Source organism: Dryobates pubescens, chromosome Z (assembly GCF_014839835.1).
Source record: "Dryobates pubescens isolate bDryPub1 chromosome Z, bDryPub1.pri, whole genome shotgun sequence".
In the NCBI taxonomy this organism is placed as follows: Eukaryota; Metazoa; Chordata; class Aves; order Piciformes; family Picidae; genus Dryobates; species Dryobates pubescens.
Genome location: NC_071657.1, coordinates 21164866 through 21188455, shown reverse-complemented (window position 1 = coordinate 21188455; position 23590 = coordinate 21164866). Strand labels below are relative to the sequence as shown.

The 23590-nt window shown below is 37.8% G+C and overlaps 1 protein-coding gene across 2 annotated transcripts in view; it reads right to left on the bottom strand.

The window, feature by feature from the left end:
* The window catches only part of FBXL17 (F-box and leucine rich repeat protein 17), a 365616-nt gene that overhangs the window by 103511 nt on the left and 238515 nt on the right, over positions 1-23590 (bottom strand). The gene's annotated exons all lie outside the window — the stretch shown is intronic.

The following is a 23590-nucleotide window of genomic DNA, read 5'->3' as shown; positions in this document are numbered from 1 at the left end:
GGAGAAAAATTTTATTTTACACTGAATGCTTTAATATAAATATTCCCATAACTCTGAGGAGGGTCAGGGGGAGACCTCATTGCTATCTACAACTACCTGAAGGGTGGTTGTAGCCAGGAGGCAGTTGGTCTTGTCTTTCAAGCAACCAGCACCAGAACAAGAGGACACAGTCTCAAGCTGCACCAAGGGAAGTTTAGGCTCAAGGTGAGGAGAAAGTTCTTCACTGAGAGAGTCATTTGCCATTGGAATGGGCTGCCCAGAGTCACCATCCCTGGAGGTGTTCAAGAGGGGATTGGATGTGGCACTCGGTGCCATGCTCTAGTGATGGGGACTGTGGTGACAGGTGGGACTTGATGATCTTTGAGGTCACTTCCAACCTTGGTGATTCTGTGATTCTGTGAATATATACAAGTGCTTTGGAAAATAATACAAATATGAGCTTTCATTTCTTTATTAGTCTGTGATTTTTGAAAGTTTTTATTGCAAGATTTAAGCTTTCAGAGTTTTCATCTTGGTAACAACTATAAATACATTGCAATAAGGACAAAAGAAAATAAAATGTAATATTAAGCTCATGTTTGTGTATCTTCAGCAATTATTGCAGAAGTCGGTGTTCATCCAGTTATGAAATGCCACATGCCATTGGTGTTTCAAGAGAAGCCTGTACAGATGAGAAGGCAGCACATTTGTTGCCTTGCTAGAACTATAATGATTTTTCAATGAAACACTGGAGAATTTTTCTGTTAGTCTCCTTTAATTTCTTGTAAACAAGAAAAATATGAAAACCAAAATTCATGTAAAATAGAAACTTAGTACATATTTGTGATCAAGTCTATTTTAATGTTATGTTTACAACTGCATTGTTTACAGTGCATTGTTAAAAAATGCAGTTCACAAACTGTATTTTCAGTCCCATTAATGTAAATGCATCACTGGTCAGCAACATTAGTATTATGCTATTCTCCACATAGAGACATTTTAAAAAGCATGTTTCATAAGATAAATCCTAGGAATTTCTTATGATCTATATTCCTCTTTTATTTTCAGATCAATTACCTAATCATTTATTCTTTCTGCCTCTTAAATCAATTTTCCTACAGTACACAAAATCAAATTATCCATTTTGGAAAAAAAAAAAAAGAAGTATTGCTGAATTTGTCATAAGTTTGGAAAATAGACCTACATGCTCAGGGACCTCTGTCCTCCACTTACCACCATCAACAGATCACCTCCCAATCTGATTTAGCTCTTCATAATGCCAATTTTAGACTTTAAAAGCAACCATGTAATTCTTATAGCTTACAATAATAGGATAACTGAATGATAGACCTTCATATCCATTTGTCCCCTCTCTGTTTCCTTCTAAAATCTAGAACAAAATTTCACTGCTACTAATTGAACACTGTGCCCCTGACAGAGTACCTTAATCATTGTTTCTTTACTACCATTATAATATTCAACCCTTGGAAAAGTGTGAAAGCCTAATATTTAGAAAATGTTTGCAAGGTTTGTTTGGAAAAAGTTTGACTTACTTTTGCATAGACAGAGAAAGAATATGTAAAGGAGAGAAACATTTAACATGGTAACCTCTGAGAAGGAAGAAAAAACACGGTAAAACTCGAGATGCTGTATTTGTTTAACCCCTCAACATCTTTGCTACAAAAATCAGCAAGCAAGACAGTTATTTTTCTTTAGGAGTTACACCAAGACAACACTTTTTAATATAAACTAACCTCAGAATTGTACATTTTCATCAAGTTATTTTCCTGAAAAAAGGGTAAGATTTAGAGCATTAAACATTTTACTCCTGTAAGACATGATTTTGAACAACTCACCTTTGTTAATGAGATCAACCAGGCATGAAAAAGATTATTTATTCCAGAAATATACTTCCTAATAATGAGATTTTATTGTTCATATAAATGATGTGAATAAACAGAAAATAATTATAGTTTTAGACATTTTTGCAAATATGATATAATTGAAAAATGGCACTGCAGCTATAAGAAACTTTTAGGAATTCTTACAATACTGTGGTGGGTTGAAAGGAAAGGCTCCACTTTCCCTCCCCCACTGAGTAAGAAGCCAAGGCTAAACCCAGTCAGAGAAAGCAGACGATATATTTACAGGCATATATAGGAAGTAGATTATATGTAACACCACAAATACAGGTATTTTACAATATATACAGGAATATACAGCAAATGAACTCAACCAGAAACCAGACCCCCAACAGAAGGGGCTTTCCCCTGTGCCCCCTTCACCTCCCTACCTCCCTTCTCCCCCCAAAGAGGTAGAAAAAGAGACAAGGTGGTTAGCAGGGCAGGAAAAAAAAAGGAAGGCCTGGTACAGGAGTTAGTTCTTATCTCTTGGCCAGAAGCACAGAAGCAGTCCAGCTGAAAGGAACAGTGAAGGAAGAGAAAACTGAAGGAAAGTCCCAGCCGCGCTGGGTCCAACAATCTCACCTCCCCCTTAATTAGCCAATGAAATTCAGTTAGAATAAAAAATATTTTATAAACATTTAGCCAGTGTGCACCTTCCTTAAAGGCACAGCCTCAAACAGTCACAAATACACATCACAGAATCAGTAAGGTTAGAAAAGACCTCAGAGATCATCAAGTCCAACCTATTAGCCAACACCTCATGACTAACTAAGCCACGGCTTCAAGTTAGAATTAGAATTAGAATTAACCAGGTTGGAAAAGACCTTTGAGATCATCGAGTCCAACCTATCATCCAACACTATCTAAACAACTAAACCATGGCACCAAGCACCCCATCCAGTCTCTTCTTAAACACCCCCAGTGACGGTGACTCCAACACCACCCCAGGCAGCCCATTCCAATGTCAAATAACTTTCTGTGAAGAACTTTCTCCTCACCCTGAGCCTAAACTTCCCCTGGCACAGATTGAGACTGTGTCCTCTTGTTCTGGTGCTGATTGCCTGGGAGAAGAGACCAACCCCCACCCGGCTACAACCTCCTTTCAGGTACTTGTAGACAGCAATAAGGTCTCTTGTGAGTCTCCTCTTCTCCAGGCTAAACAACCCCAGCTCCCTCAGCTGCTCCTCACAGGACTTGTGCTCGATGCCTCTCACCAGCCTTGTTGCCCTTCTCTGGACATGTTCAAGTGTCTCAATATCCTGCTTAAATTGTGGGACCCAGAAATGGACACAGGACTCAAGGCGTAGCCTAACCAGTGCTGAGTACAGTGGCACAATGACTTCCCTGCTCCTGCTGGCCACACTATTCCTAATGCAGGCCAGGATGCCATTGGCCTTCTTGGCCACCTGGGCACACTGCTGGCTCATGTTCAGATGGCTGTCAATCAGTACCCCCAGGTCCCTTTCTGCGTGGCTGCCTTCCAGCCACTCTGACCCCAGCCTGTAGTGCTGCATGGGGTTGTTGTGACCAATGTGCAGCACCTGGACTTGTTGAATGCCATCATATTGGACTCTGCCCATCTGTCCAGCCTCTCTAGGTCCCTCTGGAGAGTCCTTCATTTAGCAGAGCACTGAGCACCTTGTATAAAAATTCTAAATGTAGAAAAATATTCTGAAGATTCACCTAGTGACTCTGCAAGTTTACACATTATTTCTGATAATTTTTACTTACGGAGATCAATTAATTGATTGATATAATGCAGCAATTGGTGTCTAACAATATCACCACAATACAGTCAGGATGACAAAGAAGATGACCTAATTTTCCCTACAACTTCAGTTACAAAAGTTTTTAATCAGTCAGGGTCCAAGTTCTACCATCTGCACCTAGACTTATCTGTATGTGCATCCTTCAGCATCCTTGTGTACTTAAATCTCAGGTTGGTGACCATTCCAACAAAATTAGTTCAATTGCAAAGGAAAGAAGTTGCAGTTCCTGTCCTCACTTCCACAAAGCTGTTTATAAATTTATAAGCTTGTCTTAACAAATAAAGAAATGCAGTGATTGAGAAGAAATTATAGCTGCAATCGCATGATTCCAGAAGCAAAGGGCAAAATTTTTACCTGTTTAGCCTTTATAATTATATCCTTTAGTCTTTCCAGATACTTTCAGCTACAAGGGTTAGAGCTTTTTTCTTGTGACTTCAGTGACCTCAATTCTGTTCTTAGTGACATCTTGGAGTCTAAATGAAATACTGTTTACTTTCTGCTAATGGGAAAAGAAACCCCTCAGTCTTTAGCTGTTTTCATTAAACTGAAAACAGAGAAAAAAAATGCATCTTTTATCACTTTGGGTTTTTTTTAAAATATTAAAATAATCTAATAGATTGACTTGCCTAAGTGAATCTAATTTAAAGCTTAACTTTTAGTACCCTTTCTATAGTTCATCCCCATGTAAGCCAACTTGCAGAGAACATTTTAAGAAACACTTTGTATGGCCTCATTAGCCTCTGCTCTGTGGAGGGTCACACAATATAGAATAGTCAGCAAAACTGGATTTCTTTACAATGTAAAGGATATATGATCATTTGTGTAATTATTACTTATATCTTTTAATCTTTGTTAAACCTGACCACAAAGAAAAAGATTAAAAGAACAAAATGAAATTAACCTTTTCTACCAACCAGGGATCAAGTCTTGTTAATTTAATTTAATCCATCAAAATGATACCATATTATTGCCATATATATCTTTGGAAGTCTTTATGATATTTCTGAATCAGACAAGAAGTTTCATCTTAAACACATCAACATAATACTGGTAAATATGAGAAGCAAAGTTATTATTCCCTACCTTTTGTCAGTACAAAAGATTTACAATACCACAGATGTTTGTAAATAATCTACTTACTCAACACTATCTAATCTAGCTTACTCAACACTATGGTGTTGAACCCATTAACATTCCAACATCCTGAATTTCATTATGATCAGAGACTAACAAACCAAAGATTGCCTCTTATTGTTAAAACTTGATAATATAAACTTTCCTGCAAACAACTCTCCTCTTCAAAAGTAACAAAACTGCATGACTGACTGAAGCAAAGAAATGTTTAATATTAGCTTCAAATTTATGCCCATCTTCTTGATGGCTCCCACATATAAATATGTGCAATGAATTAAAAGCCAAGGTTTTTGACTTTCCATGACATTATGTGAAATATAAGAACTTAGTAAAAAAAAAAAAATTAGGAAATAATTTGTTCAAAACTCTGTAATTATTTTTTCTTCTCTTAGCCAACTGATCCCCACATTCTTTCACTGAAATTAAATCTTAAGGTTAATCAATTAAAATGCACAAGCTTCTGCCCTGAAGAAAACATACAAGAGACCCCTGAATAATGGAAAATAATAAAAATATATATATATATGCATACACAGCTTTATGGTTTTTGTCTACTTCTAAAAACAAGGGAAATCATATTTGTGCCAACTGAAAGGAACTAATGAGAAAATATGGCTGCAGTATTTGTAGTATAAGTGGTCCTGGGAGACCTTGTTAGAGTCTGAGATGCTGTTCAGCCCCAAGTGAAGATAATTGAAGTTGCCATATATGTTGGTTAAGACATTACTATTTGAGGGAGTGAGTTTCACTCACCTTAGAGATATAAAGCCCCCAAAACATTAGCAGAGTTCCCTGGTAAGATTCAAAATGAACATCAGACTGTTTACATGACTTCTTTGTATTTGACTGGCATACATTTGTCCCTAAGTAGTAATGTGAACATCTTACTAACCTTCAAAATATAACCAAAAATCACTACTGGGAACCAAAAGACAGCTTGGAAAGGAACAAGAACACTAAAATATACATTGGGGAAAAAAAGAAGCCTCAAACAAAGGAATATATGGAGAACCTAAAAAATAGTTTCAAAGGTTAAGTTCAGGCAGAAAATAGTAGCTGCATATTAAATAATATATTGTTTTTAATGATTTAACGATTCCTATGGAAAGCAATAATGCAGTTAGCATATAAAAGACTCTCCCAGAACAAAACCAATCTTGCCACATAAAGAGCTGTAAGAAATTGATGTAAATCAAGGCCTTCTGCACTCAGAAGCAAGAATTTGAAGTAAAGGCCAAAAGAGCAAAATGCTTAACATTTTACTGAGAGATCTATAAACCCTTGTGAAACATCATAAATTATGGATTTCACAAGGTGATGGATACATATACTTGGTTCAGTATTCCCTTTTATTTATAAATATACTTACATTATGAACAATATTTTTCTTTCAATATATTTGTTTTCTAATACTTTATATCAATAAGATATACATTTTTTACTTGTCTTTCAGTTATCCCGGTACATAGTTTTTACTGTCATTTCAACATTCCAATCACAATCAAAATACATGTTTTAATCTTGTTTTTAATTTGAACATCATGAACTGTATTTTAAGGAAGCAATATTAATCACAGAGCCAGCAAAACACAGTAAGAGTTTCCATCAAAAACGCAAACTGAATTTGAAAAATACAATTTGTCTGAAGCAAATATGAAAAGTGTCAGTAGTTATAGTAGTTAACAGCAATTACTTCAGGGCAATCAGTAAGTTGTGATTAGCAGAAAGGTATTCTTTAGAAAATCAATGTAAATTAAAATTAAGTTTACCTAACAGTTTTACCATTTACAGCACAAGAATGCTTTTGGTTTTGCACTGGAAGTCATACACTACAGAGGTAAGGGCTGATGAGGCTCAGAGTCTGAGCTAGTCAGATGCAAACAAGCTCCTGAGAGCTACACAGACAAATTGAGCAGCATAGTGCTTAAGTTATTACAACCTGTGTTCAAATATAATAGTATAATAAATATACATGTATATATTCAAATAGTTCTTACTTGAATTAAATGCCTTTATATCTAAGCATTTGACATGGTCTCCCACAGCATACTCCCTGAGAAACAGGCTGCACATGGCTTGGATTGGTGGGTGCTCCACTGGTTAAAAAAAAGGCTGGATAGCCAAGCCCAAAGAACGGTGGTGATTAGAGTTAAATCCAGTTGGTGGCTCGGTCTATGAAGATTTCTTCCTAAGAAAGATCTTTGAGTCCAACCATTAGCCCAGCACTGCCAAGTGCTCCTGCAGAAAGGATGTTGCTAGACTCAGTTTGAAGACATATGCTGCTGCAAGGCTACACCAACTGTACAAGAGACAGTCTTCCAAATTATCTGATGGACAGGACAATGCTGAAGTTCTGTTGGTGTCTAGAGCAGTGGAGACAGAGCTGTTCCCCCCCACCAGGGAGAACAGGACCACTCCAATGACCTGACAATGGACTTTAAGAAAGTCCTATGTGATAAAAGCCACCTCCAGTGCTGCTCCACTCAGCACCTCCCATGCAACACTATAGGCCTGGGGCAGAGTGCCTGGAGGGCTGCCAGGTGGAAAAGGACCTGGGAGTGGTGATTGACAGTCACTTGAACATGAGCTAGCTAGCAGTGTGCCCAGGAGGCCAAGGCAGCTAACAATATGCAGGCTTGTATCAGAAAGTGAGTCCAGGGAAGGACAATGAAGCTGGTGAAGAATCTAGAGAATAAATTTTATGAGGAGTGTCTGAGGAAACTGGGGTTGATCAGTCTGGAAAGAGTAGGCTGAGAGATGACCTTATTGCTCTCTACCTGAATGAAGATTGTAGAGAGATGGGTGTTGGTCTCTTCTCCCCTGCATCAAGTGATAGTATGAGAGAAAATGGCCTGAAATTGGTCCAGAGGAGGTTTAGATTGGATATTAGAAAAAAATTCTTTACTGAAAGAGTGGTCCAGAATAGGAATAGGAGATTTGGTGAGATGCCTGGAGATGTGGTGGAATCACCATTCCCTGAGGTGTTCAAAAAACACGTTAACACGGCACTTTGGGACATGGTTTATTGGATGTGGTGTTATTAGGTCAATGGTTGAACTTGATGATCTCACAGATCTTTTCCAACTGAAACAATTCTGAGATTACATAATTTGTTACCCTGACTGCATGTAAATCCACCAAGCAATTAGGCCAAGAAACAAGAGATATAGAAAACTGTTTTGATTCCAGTATCTGACATTTACATGTGCCCTTTGATTCCTTTCTGACTTTGAGGAATTAGATACTATAATGAATTTAACAGAAATAAAGAACTACATAAAATAATTTTATCATAAAACACTCATGGATTTAATTTTTCAGTTAGTGACACCTCAGTTTGGAAAAAAAATTACATGGTATCTTTTGTTTTTTAAGAACATTGAAACATTTTGGAATTCAGATTTGAGATGTACTGGGTCCAGTGCTGTGTAACATTTTTGTCAGTGACATGGATAGGGGCATTCAGTGCACCCTCAGCAAGTTTTCCAATGACACCCAGCTGTGTGGTACAGTTGACTCGCTAGAGGGAAGGGATGCCATCCAGAAGGATTTCGACAGGCTTGAGAAGTGGGACAGTGTCAACTGCAAGATGTTCAACAAGTCAATGTGCAAGTGCCAGGCACAAATACCACTTGGGTGCAGAGTGGGTAGAGAGTAGCTCTGAAGAAAGAAACTTAGATGTATTGATTGATGAGAACCTCAACATGAGCTGGCAGTGCACTCATGCAGCCTAGAAGGCTTCTATTTCTATGCATATGAGCAAACCCCTGTGAATTCAAACAATGGACTTGGTGTTCCACTGCCTCATTTTAGTGTATTGCTATGTACATAGAGGATGTGGTGAAATTCAGATGCTGCATGTGTGTTCTGCCCAAATCTGTAGTTGTAATGATCAGTAATTGATACTGCATGTGGAAAGAAGTCCAGAGAGATGTCACCATCATGCATGCTGGAGTTTCAGAAGAGTATAAAGAAGAAGAGACATTCAACAGAAGAAAAGCCTAAAGTATTGATGTAACTCTTATGGTTTGAAACACACAAGAGCATACAAGAGCACAGTTGCACCATTTCTTGCATGTTAAGACCTGGCTCTGAGCAGGGGCAGCTTTATTTCTTCCTGGGCTGTCACAGATTATATTTACACATTTCAGGCCTCCTGGACTTACAGTGGCCTCAGGTTTGATAGACTTCCTTTTTTTAAAACAGTCTTCTACTATCCCATTAAGGTATAGCACATAGATTATGAATATTCATAATCCATTAATTTTTACTGTATACAAAATAACCTTCTTAAAAAACCCAAACCAAATAACAAAATAGAAAGCAAAAAACCCCCAAACAAACAGAAACTAACACACTCAAAAAACCCCAACCCAACAACAAAACCCCAAACTTCAAAAGTAAAAACAAAAAATGAGAACTGTACTGCTGTGTTCTACCTTTCCAAAAGTATTCTTCAGAGTGTCCTTTTAGAATGCTTGGATAAACTTTTAAATACTTCCATAAAAATGAAAAAAGTTCACCTGATATTTTGAAAACAAAATATTCAATGTTTATACAGATCTGTATTTCTTGATCTCAACAAAGATTGTACACATATGAAAGAGGATTTACTGCATCCACTGTTTAATTTTCATACCACAGAGGTTGACATACACTTCACTGAGCTTTGCACATAGGCAGCTAAACTAATCTACTGAGATTTAACCTTTCAAACCCCTTTGCATCACTTAATTTCTCTAATCCAGATAAAACTCTAACTTCTATCAGCTATTCTTTAATGTGTATCTAACGTCTGTCAGCTATTCCTTAATGCGTATCTTTAAAGATCCTCCTTTCTTACAATGACAGGGCATTGTCAGTGAGTGATAAGGACTAAGAATTGATTTCATCAAGGCTCTCTCCCACTAACTTTAACAGCAAAACCTCTGACTTGGTTTCTCCTTTCCAACACAGAAACACATTTTTAATGTGCTATAATGAGAGGTGATTAAATATTGGTAAAAGCATAGTTCTGTGAAAACATAAAACCCTATAAAGTTTGATAAATATTCTCAGTCCTGTTCCTAGAAGCAGTAGTATTGCTAAGAGTTACCATGATCTAAATTGATACAAGTTGAGCAAGGTTTACAGGGAGAGATAATCTACATAGAATAAACCAGGTTGAAGAGACCTTCAAGATCATCGCGTCCAAACCATCAACCAATCCAACACCACCCAAACAACTAACCCACGGCACCAAGCACCCCATCAAGTCTTCTCCTGAAAACCTCCAGTGATGGCGACTCCACCACCTCCCCAGGCAGCCCATTCCAATGGGCAATCACTCTCTCTGTATAGAACTTTTTCCTAACATCCAGCCTGAACCTCCCCTGGCGCAGCCTGAGACTGTGTCCTCTTGTTCTGGTACTGGCCACCTGGGAGAAGAGACCAACATCCGTCTGTCTACAACCTCCCTTCAGGTAGTTGTAGAGAGCAATAAGGTCACCCCTGAGTCTCCTCTTCTCCAGGCTAAGCAACCCCAGCTCCTTCAGCCTCTCCTCATAGGGCTTGTGTTCCAAACCCTTCACCACCTTTGTTGCTCTTCTCTGGACTCGTTCCAGCAAGTCAACATCCTTCCTAAACTGAGGGGCCCAGAACTGGACACAGTACTCAAGGTGCGGCCTAACCAGTGCAGTGTACAGGGGCAGAATGACCTCCCTGCTCCTGCTGGCCACACTGTTCCTGATGCAGGCCAGGATGCCATTGGCCCTCTTAGCTGCCTGGGCACACTGCAGGCTCATGTTCAGCCTTCCGTCAACCAGCACCCCCAGGTCCCTCTCAGCCTGACTGCTCTCCAGCCACTCTGACCCCAGCTTGTAGCTCTGCATGGGGTTGTTGTGGCCAATGTGCAGAACCCGGCACTTGGATGTGTTAAATCTCATGCCGTTGGACTCTGCCCATCTGTCCAGCCTGTCGAGGTCCCTCTGCAGAGCCTCTCTACCCTCCAGCAGATCAACTCCTGCCCCCAGCTTGGTGTCGTCAGGAAATTTACTGATGATGGACTCAATGTCCTCGTCCAGATCATCAATAAAGATCTCTTCTGTTAGACAGTTAAAAAGTAAAGTATTTTACAGGACATACATAAGGAAGTTTTCCGCAAAGCAGTCTTAACGTCAGACCTGATCTTTCATCTCTACCGCTGAAGGACAGTCAAGTTTGCAGAGAACTTGTGCTTATAAAAAATGATAACAGAAGAAGAGCCTAGATAATAAAAGAAAAAAAATTCCAGTACTCATCATAATTCATACATTTTTGGAATTGATTTTGGGTCCAATTCTCTTACAGAATTAGGGCAAATTGGTAGATCTGCTAAACTAATTCAATGCTGCTGATGTTAGTAAAACTGATTAAAGAAAAAAACAAGCTCAGTACATTTTTAGACACATGTTATATAGAAGAGAGATTAAAGAACTGAACTGAATTCCATAGTTTTCAGGCAAGGCTGGTATGCTAAGGTCTCACCTCCATGGTAGCATCACAGCAAAGTTTGTATGTGGAATTTGATATATTTCATGTATCATGTTACTACATTTTTTTAATATATGCCTTTCAGCTGAAAAAAAACCTCTATCCCTACTGCAACCTTAAAAGTATTGATTTGCCATGAAGTTGTATATAAATCTTGACAAGAATGTCAATGATATTAGAAGCTTCACTTTCACCTAGATAGAATACCATGGTTTTTGTGGTTTTTTTAATGCTTAATGACAAATTTTAGAACTTCTTCATCAAACGATTATAAATTTATTTACATAAGGTTGTCTGGTAAGCATTTCTATTACTAGTATGCCACTTGGAGAAAGCTGCAAAAAAATCTTGATGGTATTTTATTTCTAGAAAGTAAAATTGCCTCCTCTTAACTCATAAAATATACTAGCAGGAATATTTATTACAACCTGAAAGAGATGTATTTGTTTCTATGTGTCATCTTACACTGTACTCTGTAAATACAAATTTTAATCTCATCCTTCACCTAGTATTAAATTTTCAAAACCACTTAACAGAATAACTGTATGTAATCTTACTGGAAAATAATCTGGTTAGGATAGTAGGATATACTGTGCCCTTTCTCCTGATGACAAAACATGGCAGTTTTCAGTACCAGGAAAAATCTTAACTGAGCAACTAGAAAACACAATGAAATAAATACATTTGTTTGTGCTTCTGATTTAAAATGTCATAAAAAATGAATCAGAAAATTAGTCTAAATAGCTGTTGTAGGTTAAGATAGAAGGGTTTTAATGGATAGATGAACTCATAGCTTAAATCAGTAAGTTACAACTAAACCAGGAACCTGTATTTTCATATTGCATGTCCAAATCCACCAGATTATAAAGTAGCTTCATATAATGTGATATTATAGGCTTTATACAGTAAGATGTAAGTGAAGAAACTCTTATCAGTCTATTAGAGTTCCCTGAGTCTTGTGGATATGGTTCTGATTTTATTTGAACACTGAGCATGCTAATCATTATTTATATTTGGCATTTATATTTCTGTAAAAGAAACATCAGTTAGTGTTAACTGCCTGCACTTGCACCTGCAGACATCATTGTGTCACTGGCTACCACAAGAGCTATCTAGCTGTTAAAATGTAATAAATTATCACCCAAAGCAGGAGAAAAAAACATGTAGAAAGATTCAACATTTACAGAAGTCCTGAAAACTTGTTTTCTATGTGTGGGATTAGAATTCCAGTAAGAGGTGAATGGGCAGCCACAGTAATTCACAAAGCACAGCCAATGTTGTCACATCGGATTGAGAGCAGAGTTTCTACTTGTTGCTCAAATTTCATTTTTTGTTTGGTACTTGTTACTTGCAGCATCAACTACACACAATGAGTCTTGTTTAGAAAGAATGATCCTCTGCGTGGAAGAAAAATTACATTCCTCCATAAATCATAAAGGCAATATTCTTCGTTATTTCAAATCCACAGTTCCATGTAGAGATTATCTGTGATGTGGCCAGAAACAGTATAAGGCCTTCAAACTGGCTTGATGACAGGTTTAATTACCTCCACTACTGGTTACTTGAATACATCAACAAGATCTTACAATATTTCCTTTACTAATTAGCACTGTATGGACTTATGGAAGTGCATTGTAAATAGCATCGGTCTTGGACATACCAGGTAACATATAGACAGTGATATGGCAAGCTAAATCTCTTGGTTGGAGCCACAAATGGAATGAATTAGCATCATCTAACTTCTTAAAGATATTAGTTTCTTCTAAGGCAAATAAACAACAACCAAATTGTACCACAAAAATCAGAGATTTCATATTCACATTCTAGCCAGTTGTAATACACTAGCATTCATGATGTTTTCAATAAGACAGCTCCATTAGTAAGTGGACTCAGACATTCTACAGGATTCTACAATTGCTAGAGACAGTGTGCATCTGTCTATAGATTTCCTTCATTTCAAATCCAGATAATCAGCTATTATCAACAAATTAACAGCCACTGTTTAATAAAACATAACCCTTAAAGAATTAATTTAGATTAATAATTTTTGGGATATATACAATAGTTATTAAAAGATAATTTAGAAGAAAAGTGTTTCAGTGAAATGCATGAAACATACAAGGCATCCTAAAATCATCCATGAGATTTTATTATTACAGTATAGCATTAGAATACTAATCCACAATCATTACCATCATGATGTAGGAAACTGACGAAATGCAGGCACCTTCAATCAAATCTGGATTTGAAGAGTTTTCTGCCCTTTAATAACTTCATTAGTGTAGGAATAAAGAAACAGCCATAACTTTTGTCTATCAGCCAGCATGAGCTATCATAGCTACCACTAATTCCCAATATACTATTCTTCAATCACCTTCAGTCTCCTTCAGTACGAGACATTAAGAAACTAAGATCTGTACCTGTGCAAAATACCACAGTGATTATGTTGATCTCGGATCTCTCTCGCAGGCAGCTGGACACAGAAAGAAATTTTCCTTTATCCCTCAATCAGTTTCTTTCTACCAGTGGCAACCTGGTGGTTTCTAAAATGTCTCAGCATGTTTTGTCTTAATGAGAATTGTTTGCATGTGTCATGGTAGGGATGAATGGGCCCAGCACAAACCCAGACAGGCCCTGGTATGTCTAGACATGGTCCCCATTTTCCACCTCCCTCTGCAGGAGTTGGGGTAATGTGGGAAAAGGGACAAAAGAAAGGCCCCAACATGTCTGGGTAAACAAGTTCCTTTCTGGGGCAAGAGCACGTGTACTGGCCACTGGTTCTCCCTGACCATGCCTATGTTTCTGCCTTGTATGGACACAGCCTGGCAGAACCCCTTTTCATTGGGTGACTATTTGCTGGCTTCAGTTGCCCTATTGGCCCAATTGAATCTCAGCAAGATACAGGCTGATTTCTAGTCACCTTTGCCTTGCTTTTGCTTGCCTGCTTGGACCTGCCTTGCTTGAAGCTGTCTCGAGTGGCCTTGCCCTGTGTTGTTGCCTGGACCAGAGCCTGGAATGCATGCCATGAGCCTACACACTGCAAGCTAGAGAAGACATGAGCTTAGGATATGGAGGCAAGCCTTGCTTCCCATTGCAAGTAGAATTTTCCTGTGCCTCAGTTTGCCCAGGAAGATGCAAGAGCCTATTGTGAGAAGTGTCATAAACAGCCTGCTGTCCTGCTGAAACCAGCCCAGCCCCAAGACCAGGTGGCATTCCTGTTGGCAACCAGCCATGCCTGGTGCACAAGAGTGCCCCCAAAAGCCTCAGTAGCTAGCTAATACATAGCAGCAGCACTCCCTGCTTGGGTGGAATCAGCTGTGAGTAATTATTTCATTGCCTCCTTGACTTAATGGTTCTTGTCAAGTCTCCCCTGCTGTGGTTGAGTGTCATTTTGCTCCCGGAGATTCTCTCTTTCTATTGTGCCTCTGGTTTGCTTAAATTGTTAAAATAGTTGTATTTGCCTAAATACTGTACATTCTCATTGTAAATATATATGCTAACTGTACATTGACCCTACTTAATAAGTTTTGGGCACATTGTCATATTAATAAAAGTTATTCATATTTTTATTAATATTCATATTTACCATATAGTAATTATAGATTCATATAAATTCCTTAAGAGGATGAAACTGGATAACTTTGCCTTCACTGCCACCCTCTGGGCTCCTCACTTCTGAAACAGGACTATGAGTTGTGGTACAGGAATTTCAGGATGCTTTGAGACATATCATCTTGCACATAGTTATTAAGCATAATAGTATCTACCTAGAACTGCTCCTTTCTTTTCTAAAAAGATCTCTGACAAATGGCTTTACAGATCTATTGGCCTCACAAGTTTAAAACCGACAGGAATTAGAACAATTTTAATACCAGTAATTAAGATGACACTACACTATCATATAATCTAAATTTTCACAGCTGATTTTTGACTGTAGGTGGGTATGTGTCCCAGTGCTACAAGGTTACCTTTTACATCAGTATTGTAGTTTGAAGTATTGAAACCTTCTTTATGACTTGGAGTCTTTAAGGCCCATTTCTGTTTTACCTAGTTACATGTTTCCATCAACACAGGTTCCTTATTAAGTCTCTATGATACCCTTGTCAACCAACCCAGAAGGTAATGGTCTGTTTTTTTTTCACATAAAAACAAAGTGGCAATTATAAAGGAGCCCACACACACCTGGGCTGCAAGAAAGGGATAGCTCTTGATACAGAACCCTGTATCCTCTTCCTTCTGCTGTTTTAAGGTAGTCTCTGTGTGCTGTAGCGTACTCCCTGAAAGTGATGAAGGGGCAAAAGTGATGGTTAGGATGGGCAGGCAACCACTCTTGAGAAGGTGGGATGAGGAAATGGTTAATATTGTTTTTTTCATCTTCTTAACATACACTGTCCTCACCAAGTTATAATGGAAGGTATGTTGACTTCCATTCAAAACTTTTTTCACTTGTACTTATCCAGGCTAACTTTGTTTATCATATAAGTTAATAGCCCTAGTTTGAGGGTTACTAAGTACAAAACGAACAATTTTTGTCAAACACACTGGAAGAGAATTTTCAGGTTAGGTTTGTACAGTGTGAGTATTTGACTTCCTGTACCATTTGGAAACCCTTCTTAACCCAGTAGGTCTGTTAGAAAAAGAGTCATAGAGAAAGAATTTATGCCGGCAATTTATTAAAGGTAGTGTTGCAGGGACAAGTAAACTGCACTAAACACATTGTTACTCCAATAAACTCAAAAGAAGTAAAGCTTTCTCCCAGTAAGTCAAAGTGTCACAGAATGGTAGGGGTTGGAAGGGACCTCTGGAGTCCAGCTGGTTGCAAATATACAAGAACTTCTAAAATCTGTTTTGCCTTTTACCACAATAAAAGACCAGACAAAAAAGAACAAAAATAATTAATATACTCCTTGGGCTTTTATGTTACACATATGTTTTATGTGACATAAAATGATTAAGCTATGATCTCAGTGACTTGTGTAAACTGGCAAAAACTCAGTCATGTAAACATATCTTTGTAGGCCTCTCCACAAGATCAAGGAATACAGAAGTGGCTATTATCTTTAAAACCACTTAATTTTTAAGGTCAAAGAAATGTAAATGTTTTTGATAAGCTATCATTAAGGATTCTCAAATACCTCAGCAGTGGTCTTTGAAAACAATCATAGTGATGTAATTAACAAGTTATACTGTGTAATCCCCTACAAACTCACAATCAAATCCTAGCATCTGAGAGGAAATAGAAAAATGGGTTTAAAAAGGCGATTTGTTTTCTTTCACAGAAAAAGGAAACAGAGTAGGAGGAGAGATATAATCCATTGAAAGCTTTCAAAACTGCAGACTGAGATAAATAATTACTGAGGTAATAAGTTAATCAAGTGACAAGAAAAATAAACAAACAAGACTAAATTAATACACCATGAAAAACCCATATAAAAATAAATTACCTACATAGAAGTTTTATGTAGGAAAAAGAATTTTCTAGGTTGAAAAAACATATTTGAAAATAACATATAAAAGAATATTTTTGGAAAGAAAATTTAATAAACTGTTTTAATTTATATGTTACATCTGCTGAAAAAAAAGTAATGGCATGAAAGTGAGGTCTAATTTAAGGTTTCAGTGTTCTTTAAGAGACCTTACACATGGCAAAAAGTAGCTGCTCATAGTTCTATTCAAACTCCCTATATTAAGCATAATTATAAATTAAATAAAACCCATAAAACAACACAAGACAGCTCCCCAAGAATACTATTCATAATTCCAAGAAAACATGTATTATCAAGGTATAACAGAAAAGAGACTTTCAGATATCACAAAGAAAATTGTGACAAGCTAAATATTTAAAAAAAAAGAAATCACGGAGACTTTTTTGTGTTGAATGATCGAAACAGTTGTTTTCTTTTTCTGTGCAATTACAGAAAATCAAGGGAAAAACTGAAAGAACCAATTAACATAACTATCACTGAACAGGCAACACAAGTAGTTACAGTAAGATATACTACATAATATTACAGAGACCCTAAACCACTAACAGTCCATGTTTTGGGGCAGCAGTTTAGCTATTAATTAGCTATGTTTGTACATATATGACTAAACATGCAAATAGACAAATACCCTTCTAAGCAATGCTATGAATAAAATCCATATAAACACGTATGACAATACATGTAGATTTTTTCTGAAAATGTAAGTTGCTATATAGCTGCATGGGCCACTGTCTTACGTGATGAGCCAAAAAAAAATAACCAACAAAAACCAAAAAGGGCATGTGTGCAAAAGTGAGATGCAAACTTAAATTCATCTGCCCTATTTTACATTAACTGCTTTTACTTTGGCATTTATTTAGAAGTTAGGGGCAGGCTGAAGTTTGAAATGTAGAAAACTGATGCATAACATCCTGAGTGGTTACATATTGTTGCTCTGTTCAAAGGTGAGTAAGATTTCCTCCCAGACCACCAGAAAGGTGTCTCAACACAAGTGTTTCATGCTGACTCTAGTGTTTCAGAAAACTGGCAGCAACTGGAATTCATGAAAGAAGCTGAAATTCTGAATCTTAAAACATCTAGCAGGAATACATGAGACAGGAGAAAATCAGTCCAACTTTCCAAAATAACCAGGAAGTTCAACACAGATCAGAGCCTGCTATCTGTAGCAGATCAATGAACTTCAAGCCGTTGATTAGAGGTTGCCTACTCCGTACAGAAAACCTTCATTTGGGAGCACGAGAACCCTTTACAACCTTCAGGAAAAGTCAGTACAAATCAGGACTCCAAATGAACCTCTGAACATTGTGTATCACACATTTAGACGTATGTCAGAGTGAAAACTAGTTTACTGTAGAAATATATACAGTAAATATTATTTCATTACACTACATAGGCCTTTTTAAAAAAATCACACTCAGCATAATTTATTTCACATATGAAACAACAGATATTGTTTGCTCTTTCTGCAACAAAACAATCAACTTAATTCCTTTTAAGCATATTGAAAACAGATGCTTCAGCTATCTGGTTTTCATAACTGAGATAAAATATGTCACCTTATGTATAAAACCAGCCATACTTCTAAGAGTATGGTTATTTTCCAGATAAACTAAACAGAAGCCTCTTCACAACAGCAGTTTATGGAGAAAAAAAAAAAAAAAAGAAAGAGATAATTCACTTGAGTTATTTTTCATTAATTTTGGAAATCTGAAAGATATCCTTATGTTTAACAGTGTAGTGGCTATCATATACACCAGTAAGGATCTTCTGCACTGAAAGGAATTACTGAAATCTCAGGTAAGTACAAACTGTCTCAAATGGTATTTGAAAATACAACTGACAACTGTCTTTCATGAGAGGAAGCCATACAAAAAAATTGGGAGACTACTGGAGAGACCTATGCTTCTAAGATGAATTTTGCCTGAAGCAATGTATTGATAACAGCTTGTTTTCAGTGCTTTATAATAAACTATACCAACATCAAATGTTTCAAATCATTAAGGGTATGTGTGGAAGCATTACCTGTAGACAGTGGGTTATCCAGCTACAGATGAATACTTTCATATAGTTTTGTATCAGTATTGTTGAGTATCTACAATCATAGTGAGCTTTGTGTTTTAAACAACCAGTTCCCTCTAAGTCAAAAAATTCCCAAAAATCTAAAAATTAATCCTGACAATTTGTCCAAAATATTTGCAGTAGTATTTTCTCATAGATTTTCATCAAGAATTAGATTTTTTTCCCTTCATCCTTCCATTATAAAATATTATTATCTTGGACTTTACAATCTAAACTGTTTTCAACACCACAGAAAGAATAGTCATGACTCTTACTTTGACTCCCACATTCCATTCTTGTGTTGTGATGCACACTCTGATGCAAAGATCCTTTGGCATATGATCCAAGGCAAGACTCTTTGGTGTATGATACAACACAGGGAGCATGTCAGGTGCATAACTTCACTCTCTTTTTCCTTTGTTTAAGAGGCTCTTCTAGTCTGATTCCCAACGTTTCTTACCAGAAAGAGCAACCATGACTCCAGATAAACTCACTCAGCTCAGAAAGTTATAGGATATCAGTTATCAAACCAGAAATCTAGACTACAGAAATCCATAGAGCACAAAACAAATTACAACATGTACAGAGATATAGTATATAGCATCACTGATTAACCTGATTAACTTGAACACCATACAAAATGGTAACACCTGAACAGAAATATAGGACATACTGAAGGTCAATGCTGTAATTAACCAATACAATATACATCCAAGCACTATCAACATCAACAGTGCAAATAAAGGACTCTTGACCTTCACCTAGAGATCTAAGTCTGTTTAAGAAACATGCTAGAAAAAGAAGGATCCTGGATTAACATTGTTAAGGCCTGGTCCTCCCTCTGGGGATGAGGTGGGTAGCCATGCCAAGGTTCATGTAATTCCCTTGGAGTTCATGGAGGTGAAACAACACCAAACGCCTAATTAACTGGGTTTATTAGGTTGAACCAAAGCAGAGGGAAAAGCAGTGAAAGCTAGCAAGCACAACATACTGAAATCTGGTGAGTCTATCCTCCCTTTTCAAAAGATTTGTTCCCCCTTTAAAATCAGCAATCCCGATGAATTTACCAAAATGCAGAACTTACAAAATGGTGAGTCATACCCTGCTACACATTTTCTACTCTTACACAATAAGTTAGGCACTTTTTTGTACACCATTTCTAATTAAAAGGAATCCTAAAGCACTGAAAGCCAGATAAGGCTGATAGAACAGAAATGTTCTCTAGAAAGAAAGAATCCAGCACAGAATGGCAAACTTATCACAGAAATGCTTCAGAGAAAAAAATCACAACCTGCCAGTAATCCTTCATTACTGAGTTCATCAAAACTAGCAATGCTCCTCTAATATTTCAAAAATTTATGCTAGTGAAGATGACATGTCAAACAATACATTGAAATACCTGAACATGATATCCTGGGTTATTTGAAGAGCTCTTTATAGGTTTAGCTGAACAACATACTTAGCTGCTACGTGGCATGCATGACAGCTCCATCCAGAAGTAAGCTTTTCCACTGTTAAATACTGTCACCAAAAGACCCTTCCATCATATTACTATGGGCATATGATGACCAACATGTTATTAGAAGAGTCATTCTCTCACTTAGACAATCCAGTGCCTCTGTGAGATAACCATTTCCACCGTGGCTCCACTGTAAGTGTGTATTACAAGTTCCTCTTTGTCCTAATACTCAGAGGCTATGAGCTGCTGAAACTTACAGTTATGCAGCCTTTGCTATTTGGCTAAATCTGGAGAGGTCAGAGCCTTAGCAATTCAATTCCCTTTATTGTCAAGGGAGCAGTTTACCACAAATCTATTTGTTAAATTGATGTATCCATGAAAGCTGCTGTAGCTCATTTTATGGTGTGCAAATGTAACCCCTCAAAAACCAGGTATTTTGTAATACAGTATCTGCTTTATAAACCAAAGCAAAAATAATTTCCATTAGGGCAGACTATGCATGATCACATTTAAAATAAACCTCAAACATGTACTTTCACTAAGTTCTGTAACCTGACAAATGGTGCATCTTCATATTTGTACTTCAATATGCTTTATCATAAGATTCATCAAACAGCTGTATAGAAAAATGGGAAAAAATACTCTGTAATATAAGTGAAATTCTGTTCAGCTTATTGGTTATTAAAAATGGAGCAATAAAAAGCATGAAGAGGAAGAACAATCAGGTTTAAATGTGATGTATTCTCATTTCTGTTCAAAGGACAATGCTACCATTTCCTATCCCAGACAGTGGACTGTGGACTGGTTAATATAGACCATGTAAGTTAATACTGGTTTATACATCCATCATAAGGAAAATAATTTACATTGTATGATCTTCTTTTAGTTGCTAGTCAATTATAAAACAACAATGAATATTAACTAACAACACAACACATTGAAAGAAAATAATACTGAAGTGTGATCAAACTAGAGAAATTGAAGAAGTAATGCCAGTATATACAGTCTTGTAAACTGTTAAGAATTTATGTAAGCTAGGAGCACCACTAGAAGTTCAACCATATATGGCATCTACACTAAGTTGACTGTATGACAGACATCAAAATGAAAGTATTTTATATAGTTCAGGTCTTCATTTGTTGCAGGGTGCCCCACACACCCCTTCCCCCACCTCCATCTGTGGAGGTTTGAATAAGGAAAGACAAAGGTGCAAAAATGTCTTCCCCTCCCCCTGGGAGCTTAGGCAGGGAAAGCTCCCACTGGGAGTTGAAGTCCTTCATGTGTATTCACCTATGCTGGGATTTGGATTTGTGATTGGCTGGGTTCTTTGTGCCCAATATATATTGGCACTGGACACATTGTCTAGTGAAATCTTAAACAGAGTGACCCTGCCTGCCATAAACTCCATCTGTTTGCTGGAAACACATTGGCAGTGAGGCTTCTCTTGTGCTGCTCAGACAGTGCTGCTCCACAAGCTCTACCTTGTTAGAGCTGTGTCTAAGGACACTTTAACTTTGGCATGTCCCTTTTCCTTTGGATTTATGCTGCATGATCCACAAATTGGATTATAAATCTTGCAGTTCTGAAGGCTGCCATGTGAGGAGAGATCCAGGGACCACCTCTAAATTCCTACTCCATCCTCGTAAGTAAAATCTGACGCATCGGCTTTCCTGGATTTCCTCTGGTTTTGTAAGTGGGGTAAAGCTATTTTGTGGCTTAGCCTTTTCCATTTTCTGAATTCTTTGAATTGTACTGTGCCCATAAGCATCCTTGCAGAATTAATGACTAAAGAGAACCTCTAAACAAAATGTAACCAGTTTTGTACATAATTTTGGGGTGGGGTTTTCAGGAAAATATAGATCACTGTATCTGTATAATTCCCACCTCATTAATTTAATCCAAATCGAGACATATTATGGCACAGTGAGCAGGGTTTTCCTATAGCAAAATTCTTTCATAAAAAATTACTGGAATTATTTGGCTTGGGCACATGAAAATTGTAAAAATCTAGAGCAGATTATGGTGAAATTAGCTGAGAATGCTGAGGATTTGCTCTGTGATTCCACAGCTAAGTACTGCGCTGTGGTCCTGGATTCAGTGGTGGTCCAGTCTCAGGGCAAATTTGAAATTTATGTGGACAAAATTTGGACCTTGGAAAAGGAATTAAAGGATGAAAAGGCATGAAAACATAATCTCTGGGAAACAATGGTTATCAATTAAAGGATTTGCCTTAAAAGCACAGGTGAAGGCAAGAACTGTGCAGGGACTATCCCAGCCAGACAATAAGCCAGAGACTCCTCCCAACTGCATATGAACAGATTTCTTCATTAGATAATGCTGGGGAAGAGGACCCTAGTGAATCACATGGAAGAGACTCTGTTATTGTTGCCGAGGACTCTGTCATGCATGCCCCTGAGCTGCAGAAATCAAAAAACAAGTCACTCAAAAAGTCCAAGTCCAAACCAGAGTTGGACTCTCTCACGATGAGCTGTGAGGAGAGTTGTGGTGAGGAGGACATTATTGAATAGAAAAGAATGCATCCAGTGACTAAAACAGAGGTTTCAGACCATAGTGGCAAGTGCAGCCACAATTACGCAGATAGACCAGTGTGAAACTTGTTGACTTACAGATTCAATACGTGTGAGAGCCAGATGAATATGTCACAGATTATGTTCATCGGGTGTCCTGCACTGAGGGAGACAAAATCTTTTTGGACTCAGAAGTAGTGGATGGGGACTGGGCAGATGACGTATTTTTGACTCGTGAACTGGAAGGCTCACATAGCCTGACTGCATGATTAGCATACGGGGCTAGCAGTTTTCATCTGGTTTACAGAGTCAAACCATTAGAGTTGGAGGTTACCAGCTCCTCTGAATTGACCAGGGCACTTTGTAGGCTTGCCTGTATACAGGCAATATATGAAAAAGGGAAATACAGATCTCCACTAAGTGCACCAGTTGACCCAGACCAGTTACATCCGGTTTTGCAGGGGTTGCCTTCAAGTTTGCAGGGAAATGTCTCGGCATATATGGAGGCAATTGGAAAGGCACACAAATCAAAAGATGCCTGGGAACATGTCATGATGTGGACTGAGCATTTGTTGTCTGCATATGGCCAAAAATTTGGCTTTTGCAATCACAGAGGCAAATGCTCTGGTGAGAAAAGCCATAGCAGTTCTGGTAATAGCAAAGACAAGGCAGTGCCACGGGACAAGCCACCTGCTCGTGCCATAAAACTCTCCCCTCCTTCAACAAGTCCCCCTATCAGTCCAGGCGATGCCACTCTGGACAA